Below are 11,697 nucleotides of genomic sequence, written 5' to 3'. Positions count from 1 at the left end.
CACATATTTTCGCTGATCAAAATTGGAGAGTAAGGGCAGATCTGGAACCATCGAAGAGAGAATAATCGTGCACCAAGAAGAATCCCATCAATTGAATTGCAAATCTTATATATGAATCTTTATCAATAGAGCCAAGAAGAAATATGTTAATAGCAATAGACAAAGAAGGTAGCCAAGGAACCAAAGGAACTCCCCAAATTGTAGGCTTCTTTGCCATTGGTACAAAAAGCCAAATACCACCCGTCCCTAAAATCCACAGTGGAACAAAAACTAAATAACCAATCCAGCCATCAGTACTGTTATTCCAATAAGTTGAAATTCCAATTGAAAAGCCAATAATCAACACTAGACCCACAATGAAATTGCGTTGATCTCCTTTTGTAGTTACTCCACTTGAATAATAACGCCTTACTAAAAGCGCTAAGGCCACAAGGGAAAATATAAATAAGGTGGAAATTGACAAAAGGTTAGAGAGAATAGCAAGATCAGTGAAAAAAGCAACAACACCAGAAGCTGCAAGCATTGAGATAGTATCATTCATAGGTGTCCCAGTTCTATGATCAACAAGAGCAAACCAAGGTGGCATCATGTGAGTACGTGCAATGTGAGTTAAATAACGAGCTTGACCAACAGCACCAACCAACAATACAATTATCATTCCTTTCAAGGCACCTAATGAAACAATGTACTTAGCCCAATCCATTCCAACAACACTAAATGCAACAGAAAAAGGTGCATTAACATCTATATCTTTATAATTCTGCATGAGACAAAGTGTTGTAACTAGTAAGCAATATAATATGGTGGTAATCAACATAGATCCAACAAGACCAATAGGAATGTCTCTGCCAGGATTCTTGGTTTCCTCAGCCATAGTTGAAACAGCATCAAAGCCATCATAAGCAAAGAAAAGAACAGCAGAAGCATCAATCATACTGTGAACACCAAAAGGAGTAAATGGAGAGTAGTTTTCGGGTTTGGCTTTGATGAGACCAGCAATAATAATGAAGACAATGACAAACATGTGAAAGATAGTAGCAACGTAGTTGAAAATAGAAGAGTCTTTGGTGCTGTAGACAGCAAGGGCAGTGATGGCAATGAGGGCACCAACAACAATGGGGTCAAGATGGCCATAGTCACGGTTCATGCTATGGACAATTATACGAAGGTCTTCTGGAGCTCTGTATATTTCCAGCTGCTATAAATGCCACAAAGTCCCCCAATTCTACCCTTAAGTATGCAAATGATAATGATTCTCAAAGTAAACTTTACCACCCCGTTGTTGCCCCTACCTATAAGGGCTACCTTCATGGGGTATTATGTGCTATTAGCTCTTTAGCTCAGTTGGTTGGAGCGGCAAACCCTAATGGGTTGTAGAAAGGTTTAGAGAACCTAACATTAATTTTTTTTTTTTTTTGCGCAGTGAACAATACCGCGCGATAAACAGTTCTGTGACTGATCTGCTGAAAATAAACGAAAAACTACAAAAAATCTCACCGAATATTGGAATATTAGAAAAGAGAAACTATAATTATATTCCCTAATTGTTGGGAACTCGACAGCGGAATAGAGGCGTAATCGTTCAAGGAGGATCGAAATAGGCTCTAGATACCATGTTGAAATTGTGGGATTTTAGAGAAAAGGAGGAGAGAAAATAATAAGGGTTTGAATATTATTGATAATAGTTTAATGTTGACTTGATTACAATAGACTCAATACTAATATCTATTTATAGAGAAACATAGACTAAATCCTAAATTAGGAATAAATCATAATAATAATAAGAGATATTCTAAGATATCTCTATAATTATAAATTGATCCTAAGAAATAATTTAAGATACTCTAATATAATATAAAAGATACTATAAGATATTTTTTAATATTCTAACAAATTATCATGCCTTCATCCAAGCATTTGGTAATAGCATTGTTGATTTGTCAAGCAACTTTGATAGGACACCCTAAAACCACACTTGAGGCTTCCCCATGTTTGATCTAGGTTAAAATACTCAGTCTATCAATTACTAGCAAAATCTTCAAAGAAGTCAAACTTGTTCTCATTGAAATTAGAGAAATCAATTTTAAGTTCATTTAGAGTATCATAATGATCCATATTACATGCCATAGTGGGTGCATAAGAAATGTTCTTGAGGACAGAAGAAGATACAAAACTTGAAGTCATAAGATAATTCAGGAGGATTTCAGGTTAGACTTGAGTGTTGGTGTTTTTGATAAAATGTTTGAGTTTTAAAATCAAATAACAATAACTACTTTGCACGCGTTAACACATAAAAACAACACGTGTAAGAAAATGAAAAAAGTCACACAATTTTCAAAAAGGTCGCTTAAGAAGTGATGTTTAACCTCTATATATATTTCCTTTGAATGTAAAATGGGATTTTTGGTTAAACTTATAGCAAAAGCATAATTGCAAAAGATAAAAATGTTACTATCATTAATTTTGAGGTCTTCTAGTTGATGTTTCATCCAAAATAGTTAAGTGATGTCATTGGCTATTGATATATATTATGCTTTAGCTGTAGATAGAACAATGGTTCTATGGCTTTTGCTTGACCGTGAAATCATATTTACACCAAATAATGTACAACTACCACTAGTGCTTTTCCTTTCATGTTTATCTCTAGCATATTAAGCATAACATAAATCTACAAGTCTGTACTCAGAAGATGGTTTTTAACACATAACAAGATTAGTAGTGCTCTTCATATATCTAAAGACCCCTTTAACAACAGTTAAAGGAGTATTTTTAGGGTTAGAATAAAATCTTGCACACTCACACACACTAAATAGAATGTTAGGTCTAAATGCAATTAAGTAGATACTAGAGCTAATCATCCCTCTATATGCATGTTAATCCATCTTTTTACCTGATTCACCTTTTGATCGACTTTTATTTTAATTTAAGTTACCAAAATAAAAGCTCTAGCTCATCCATCCTAATCATGTCATCATGTCATCAACTTTAAGCTTATTTGTTGCCATGAACCAAGCAAATTTTGCTCTTGAGTCTAAAAGATAAATTATAAATAATTCTCTAAGCTTTCCAACAAACCAAATATCACGTCATTTGAACATATATACCTCTAGTATAGTAAAAACAAAGGAGATATATTATCACCTACAAAAATAATATTTTCAACTAAAATTAATTTAGTTCTTTTTATTCCATAATTAGGATCTCATCATTATACACACACTGATATATAATTTTACATCAACTTATTAGCAAGAAATAGTTCTACACCTACCCAAAAATATTAGAACACAATCAAAAATATATTTATTTACCATATATTTACAATGTATATGGACTTGTTATATTCAAAAGTATCCAAAATAAAATTAGTTAGTTTATTAGATGACAATTATTTGTCAGATTCTTATAATTGTATATCACAAATAGGTAACATGGAGATCTATAAAACAAACCATAACAACAACACGATCAAATCATGTAGAAATTTTAGCACTACACGAGTCAAATTGAGAATCTGTTTCGATGAGACCAATGATTAAAAAATTATAAGAGACTTCTTCAAAAGACTCATGACATTTTTTTACTCCAAAAGAGAGATGACATTAGCATTCAATTAATCGTTCATGTTTCGCATATCACCTTTTTACAAAGTCACTCTCAAGTAATTTTTTTGAACACTTTGCATAAAAGATTGGTCTTCATCGTCTTATATATGATTTTTGGCATCAAAGAGATATATAATATGTTTTGTGCTTTTTTCTACCACCTAGACTTTATCCCATTGGATTTTCCTCGTAAAATATTTAATGAGGCAATTCCCACAAATGATAGTGTACTCTTTTTCTTTCACAGAGATTTTTTCTCATCAGATTTGTTCCTAAAAATATTTTAATAAGGCATATCCTTAATGGATATCTGAGACTGTTATGGATATTTGATAGATATCCATATTCATAAATCTTTTCATATTTTCTATAATCCATTTATAATTTACAGAAAATTGAACTTTGTACCCCCTCAATTGGACTTAAATCCCCTCAAAATGTTAAAAGCCCAATATGAAATCCAACTCCAAATTTTAATTTATACCACCATTATGAATCACAAGAGAACTTTTTCTACTGCTCAAATACTTTTGAATTAAAACAAACCACAACAATTCATTTATCACTTTATTTCAAAACTTATTTCAAAAAATTTGTCATGAGCTTTTTGTTCCTATCTCTTGTCGTTAAAAATTTCAACTCAACAAACATAAAATATTCAGAGTTCTCCCCACCGCTAAATCAGTGTCAACAATCTTGATTCATTTTTGAGACTCAATGAGCTAACTACATAAACATATGGAGTTATAAAATTTACTTCAAGGTTACATTACTAAAGAAAACTAATCAATTTTTTTTTTTTTATCAATCACTAACTTACTTTGAAATCCTTATTTCATAACTGATTTTTTTTTAATATATCACTTTGGTCCCGAAACACCCTAACATCTAGTTGTCATTTTAATTAAAAAAACATAATCAAACACACTTGCAAAAGTCTTTATAACTTTACTAGCTTAAACCCTCTAATAAAATTTCTATTATCAGTTCAAACTTATTTATTTGAAAACAACTCATTACATTACTCATTACATTATTTATTTGGCCTCTAAATTGCTCAAAAATGAAGGAGAATATTTGAGTTTGGAGAGAAATGAGAAAGATGTTTTTGAAGAATCAAAGAAGGTGATAGTATGATGATGATGATGGCCAGGAATTGCTTTTATAGGGAGGGGATTTTTTTTTTCTCCTTCCCTTAATTAATCTACTATCTCAATTATAAATTAATCTCAAAATTTCCAACCATAAATTTATCACATAAATTTAATCATAAAATCTCACAATATCCTTTATGACACTTAGTTATAATCACATCACATCACTCACCTCCAAATCTACTTTAGTAAAACTATATACTTTCGTTGAGTCTAATTAACAGATAAATTTAATAGTAATGCGCGACGTCTTAATATATTGGTCGATAATAATCATCTATAATTCGATTAAATTATTCTCTTATGAATAATTTTAAGTGGGTTTCTGAAATTTTACTAACCTATCACTGGTAATCTAATCATTCTTAAACAAGTGATTCTAGTCAACACACAAAAAGAGATGGTGAAGTGGTGGCTCATTTTGGTCCTTACAAAGTCTTACTACATAATAAAGAAATATCTAGATATTTTCATTAACTACTCAATAAAATATTAATATCTTAGAAAAATATCTAGATATTTTGTGGCTTTAAGTCACAACATCTCGTTTAGTCTCCGAGTTCGTTCTTAAACGAGTCGTATTTCGCTCACGGATAAATTTATCAATAACTTAAAATTTTTATAATAAATCTACAAATTAAAACTTTACAAATTTTGCGAACAAATTCTTATCTGATAATTTTTTTGTTCCTTAGTGTAGAAAAATATAACAACATCAAATTCTCATTATAGTGGATATATAAAACACTCAGTTAAATGTTGGTGTCATTCAGAGTTCATCAAAATTTAAACACCGAATATATCTTTCCCATTTTCAAAACACTCGGTAGAAATTTTTTTTTGAAATTTGAACAATGCCAAGACATTCACATAGTCATTTAACATCAAGGAAATATCCGAAACTTTTTTTATAGATTAATTTGCAAGTCAGACACTTACAACAATTTTACAAACAGACAATGAAAACGGTAAACAAACAAAATAATAAACAACATAAGACATAATTAGACAGTAAGCAATTATTCTTGTTATAAATAAATTACGGGTCTTACAATATCCACTGATAATGTACATGATTTTTACACTATTAGTCAATTACGACTGTTGAATCATTGTAAGCTCTTAAATTTTATCATAACTATTTCAAAAGTCACAACCATGAATAGTTGTGATCTACTGAAAGTGTACAACTTTTTACACTTACAGTGCATAACAATTAAACTTAATTTTAAAATATAAAAATAAAAAAATATTATTTTCTAAATCATTGAAAATAGATTTTATTATTTTTAGAACATATATTCAATAAAGATTAATGTCATTTAATTTTCAAACAACCTCATAATTCAACAAAAATTAAATTGAGAGTTCTTAAAATTAGTTTTGATGAGTTGGAATGTTATTCCTTAATAAGAGAATAAATTTTTGGCAAGATTAATAATTTAGTATTTAAAGAGCTATTACTGCGTAAAAGAGTCTCAATTTTACAAAACAGAGAGGAAATTAATTTCTAACACTTCGAACTTCAATAAAACAACTACTTTTGACGGTTAAATGAATCACCAAATATTTTAACAAAATCCGACGTCATTTAATATTTTAACTACTATACATCATAAGCTTTAATTATAATTGTAGTTTTCCAAAATCCGACCTCATTTAATAATTTAACAAAAATCACGAAATTATGGATTACATGCTAAAAATTCTTGAACTTGTAATCTCTTGAACTTTACTTACAAAATTTTCTATCTTTCTAATGAAATATTAAAATAAGTCTATCTTTGGAATAAACATTGTCTTAAGGATGAGTTTGATATATCTAAATTTTTAGGAATCAAATAACAGTCAAAAGGATCTTTTAAAAAGTCTTCATGTCTCGTAAATCATGCATCATAATTGCCTTTAGAAAAACTAAAGCCTAGTTTAAGTTACCTATTAGGTTGAATTGGATTGGTACCTTAAAGTTGTGTAAGTTTTCTGTTGAAGGTGTAAATATCATTAAGTAGCGTACGTCTTGAAATTATGGAAGCTTTTCGAGGTAAGGGCACATTTCAAATTTCTATTTTTAGTACTTAACATGTTTGTGTTAAATGATGTTGTTTGTACCATATGACATATGTGAATATGAGCTAAGTAGGCATGTAAAATAAGAATTTCTCAAATTTGATATACTTGTTACTTGATTTTTATATATGGATATATGATTCAAATTGTTTACATATTGCTTTTATTAGTATGTACTGAGAAGTGTTGATACATGATGTATTTTAGGGAAAATTGAAATGCATTAGCATATATGAGGAATCATATGGTGATGCATATCATAGTTACATGGTGACTGTGATAGCCCGTAAGCAAATGCACTTTAGTGGATCGTACTGGTTTGTGAGAAACTATACATTTGTGATTCACGCCCCTTTGTTGAAGGTTATATTTTCTGAAATCATGTGCATTGACATATAAGCAATGCATTAGGACAATGAATCTTTTGTCGAAAATATTTGTTGTGAGTATATGATATGCATGCTTGTATTTGGTTGATGATAATTTATATATGTACAATTTGTTTACTCTGTAAATGCTATATGTTTCATATGTGTATATATGTTGTTTTAAGATTGGTGACATTTGCTATTGTTGTGGAACCGGTATGAACGCCATAAATCTTATGAGCTAGTTACATAGTAATTAGACTAATGAAGGCTTAACAGAGTAATGACTTAGACGTTAGTCAAATGTAGACAACATGTTCTAGCTAGTGGGTTATTAGTGCCCAATATAGCCTTTGATAAAGAGTTGTAATGATCAACTTATGCGTTGTCGGATTATCATTGTTGAAACCCTTATGATGAAACTTACTTATTGTAAATTCCTTTTTAGAATAAATATTTTTAGTCTTAAAAATTCAATTACGCTTAAACATGTTGCTTTCATTGGTTCTAAAAAGAGGTTTTTAAAAAAATATTATCAGTTATTTAGAGTAAAAGCATAAAGTTCAAGTTAATTTCCTTTTTAGAAATATACTCTCATTGATAAAAATCGGGGTGTGACGCTAATGGCTCACTTTGATGGTCCATTAATGTTTTTTTTTTTCTTGACAAATTGGTAGAATATATTAGATACAAACACGATTTCAATATTGTTAAAAACAAAATTGATGAATCACCTAACAAACTCACATCATCCAAGTTAATAGGATAAAATGACACAATACCTATAAATAATGTGACAAAAACAAAGTGACTGAAAACCATGCCTCTAGATATCCAACGTTGATGACCTAGTCATTAGTCTAATCAGTAATTGTTTGAAGTTGATCTATCAATCTAAATTAAAGGGACACGACAATAAGTTGGAAAATCAAACGAACATCACACTAAGATGGGAAATAAAACAACGTCGATTTGAGACAAAAAAATCACAACAAAACCACAAAAGAAAAATCTGATATGCATGGAAACCACTTATTTAGATGATCAGTTTCATTTGCATTATTAACAAAAACAACGATCAATTTCATCCGTATTATTTACAAACATTTTCTCAAGATTTATAGTTAAATTTTAGACGATACATTTTTGGTACCAGAGACGGATGATTCAAAATTAGACTATAGGTTATGAGTCTAGAAGTGTTTTAGGCTAGGAAGTCAATCAGTAGTGTTCAATAGTTTAATTTCATTTTTATATTGATAGGACCACAAGTGCACGATATTATCACGCAGTAAAAAATATCGTTACCAGAAGGACATTGTTGATAGTAATTTTTTATTAAAATTTGCAATAAAAATAGAACATTGGGATTGTAGTTTTTCACAATGATGGATACAATAAAATTAATCTTCTTTAAGTTATGGGTGCTAAATTCTTAAAAATCAGATAAAATATTATAACTAGTGCCTTCTTTCAAGGAGCAAACTGTATTTTAAATTAATAACGAACCTATTTTCATGGTAGATGTATTACCAAAATCTTTAAAGAGAAGATATCTTTCATGATTTCAAGAGAACCAAAATCTATTTTCATGATTTAATTGTCGTGTCCAATCTTGTGGGCCAGATATCAAATTTACGTTTCAATATATTATTTGATATCCAAGTACGAACATGATTCTTACTAAGATTTGATTAAAAGATCAATATCTATGATAGAAAGAAATAGAAATTGTTAGAGATGCATCATCGGAATTATACAATCCTGAGACAAGGAACACCTACTCTCATGTTTCCACCTATGAATGTGTAAGCTACTACCTTCATATATTTTTTTTTTGTATCATTAAATTTTAAATTTTAGTAGTTAAGTTCGAAATTGATTGTATTATTATTAAATTAGTACTTAGTCCGAACTTGTGTTATTTTTAACATATTGAAACTTGTATTATTTTTAACTTAGTAATTAGTACTATTATCTTGCCCTACTTAGTAGTTTAGATTAAAATATGAATTGGTTATGTTGTATTTAAACTAATAGAAAGAGAACATAATTGGTTATGTTGTACTTAATTGATAGAATGAGAACCTAATTGGTTATGAACTAGTTATGTAGTACACAAGCTATAATTTTTTCAAATAAATTAATAGTAAGAGACTTGACGGTGGTTCATTTTCGACTTTGAATTGGTTATCTCACATTTGGGGAGTCAAATTTCAAGGTTATAATTTAACCTTTATTTATTTATGTTGACGTATAATACATTATTTTATCATTAGATTATATTCTTGATATTCTTATTAACTTTTTTCCATTTTTTAAACGTACGGCTACTGCAGTATCAGCTATTTTCAAATTGCTCATCAAGTTCCAAAATTATGTTTTACGATTTTTATTAATAGGTTTGGATAGGAATATATAATTATACTCATATTTTGGATGACTTTCATTATAGTTAGGGTTGTGTTGTGTGTTGTAGGTCTTAGATGTTTATAACTTATTCGAGTTGACTGTAATTATAAGATTTATGACTCATTTTGTATGATATTACTATATTAGCAAGCTTTTGATTTGGATGAAATCCTAAACAACATGAATTGGTTATATGTTATTTAGGCTTGATAACAAAGACGAAGATTCTTAAAATTTTGGTCTTAATTGATGATCATGTTAATATGTTCCATTGATCATTTATGTGATTATAGGTCAATTTTTGTTTTGAAGCATGTTTAATGTAAAATAGTGTTTTAGAAAATGGGTCTGTAGTTAAATTTTGTCTTCTGGCCCTATATAAATTTTTAGAAGTTTTGTATGAGAAATCTTTACAAATGAAATTAAAGTTTTGTAAATGCTATATGTTTCATATGTGTATATATGTTGTTTTAAGATTGGTGACATTTGCTATTGTTGTGGAACCGGTATGAACGCCATAAATCTTATGAGCTAGTTACATAGTAATTAGACTAATGAAGGCTTAACAGAGTAATGACTTAGACGTTAGTCAAATGTAGACAACATGTTCTAGCTAGTGGGTTATTAGTGCCCAATATAGCCTTTGATAAAGAGTTGTAATGATCAACTTATGCGTTGTCGGATTATCATTGTTGAAACCCTTATGATGAAACTTACTTATTGTAAATTCCTTTTTAGAATAAATATTTTTAGTCTTAAAAATTCAATTACGCTTAAACATGTTGCTTTCATTGGTTCTAAAAAGAGGTTTTTAAAAAAATATTATCAGTTATTTAGAGTAAAAGCATAAAGTTCAAGTTAATTTCCTTTTTAGAAATATACTCTCATTGATAAAAATCGGGGTGTGACGCTAATGGCTCACTTTGATGGTCCATTAATGTTTTTTTTTTTCTTGACAAATTGGTAGAATATATTAGATACAAACACGATTTCAATATTGTTAAAAACAAAATTGATGAATCACCTAACAAACTCACATCATCCAAGTTAATAGGATAAAATGACACAATACCTATAAATAATGTGACAAAAACAAAGTGACTGAAAACCATGCCTCTAGATATCCAACGTTGATGACCTAGTCATTAGTCTAATCAGTAATTGTTTGAAGTTGATCTATCAATCTAAATTAAAGGGACACGACAATAAGTTGGAAAATCAAACGAACATCACACTAAGATGGGAAATAAAACAACGTCGATTTGAGACAAAAAAATCACAACAAAACCACAAAAGAAAAATCTGATATGCATGGAAACCACTTATTTAGATGATCAGTTTCATTTGCATTATTAACAAAAACAACGATCAATTTCATCCGTATTATTTACAAACATTTTCTCAAGATTTATAGTTAAATTTTAGACGATACATTTTTGGTACCAGAGACGGATGATTCAAAATTAGACTATAGGTTATGAGTCTAGAAGTGTTTTAGGCTAGGAAGTCAATCAGTAGTGTTCAATAGTTTAATTTCATTTTTATATTGATAGGACCACAAGTGCACGATATTATCACGCAGTAAAAAATATCGTTACCAGAAGGACATTGTTGATAGTAATTTTTTATTAAAATTTGCAATAAAAATAGAACATTGGGATTGTAGTTTTTCACAATGATGGATACAATAAAATTAATCTTCTTTAAGTTATGGGTGCTAAATTCTTAAAAATCAGATAAAATATTATAACTAGTGCCTTCTTTCAAGGAGCAAACTGTATTTTAAATTAATAACGAACCTATTTTCATGGTAGATGTATTACCAAAATCTTTAAAGAGAAGATATCTTTCATGATTTCAAGAGAACCAAAATCTATTTTCATGATTTAATTGTCGTGTCCAATCTTGTGGGCCAGATATCAAATTTACGTTTCAATATATTATTTGATATCCAAGTACGAACATGATTCTTACTAAGATTTGATTAAAAGATCAATATCTATGATAGAAAGAAATAGAAATTGTTAGAGATGCATCATCGGAATTATACAATCCTGAGACAAGGAACACCTACTCTCATGTTTCCACCTA

General features: G+C 29.3%; 1 pseudogene; it reads right to left on the bottom strand.

The window, feature by feature from the left end:
• Positions 1-6: 6 nt before the first annotated feature.
• LOC101499050 (cationic amino acid transporter 1-like) lies at positions 7-2,127 on the bottom strand (annotated as a pseudogene).
• Between the last annotated feature and the right edge of the window lie 9,570 nt (positions 2,128-11,697).

Source organism: Cicer arietinum, chromosome 5 (genome assembly GCF_000331145.2).
Source record: "Cicer arietinum cultivar CDC Frontier isolate Library 1 chromosome 5, Cicar.CDCFrontier_v2.0, whole genome shotgun sequence".
Classification (NCBI taxonomy): Eukaryota; Viridiplantae; Streptophyta; class Magnoliopsida; order Fabales; family Fabaceae; genus Cicer; species Cicer arietinum.
This window is presented reverse-complemented; position numbering and strand designations above follow the sequence as displayed.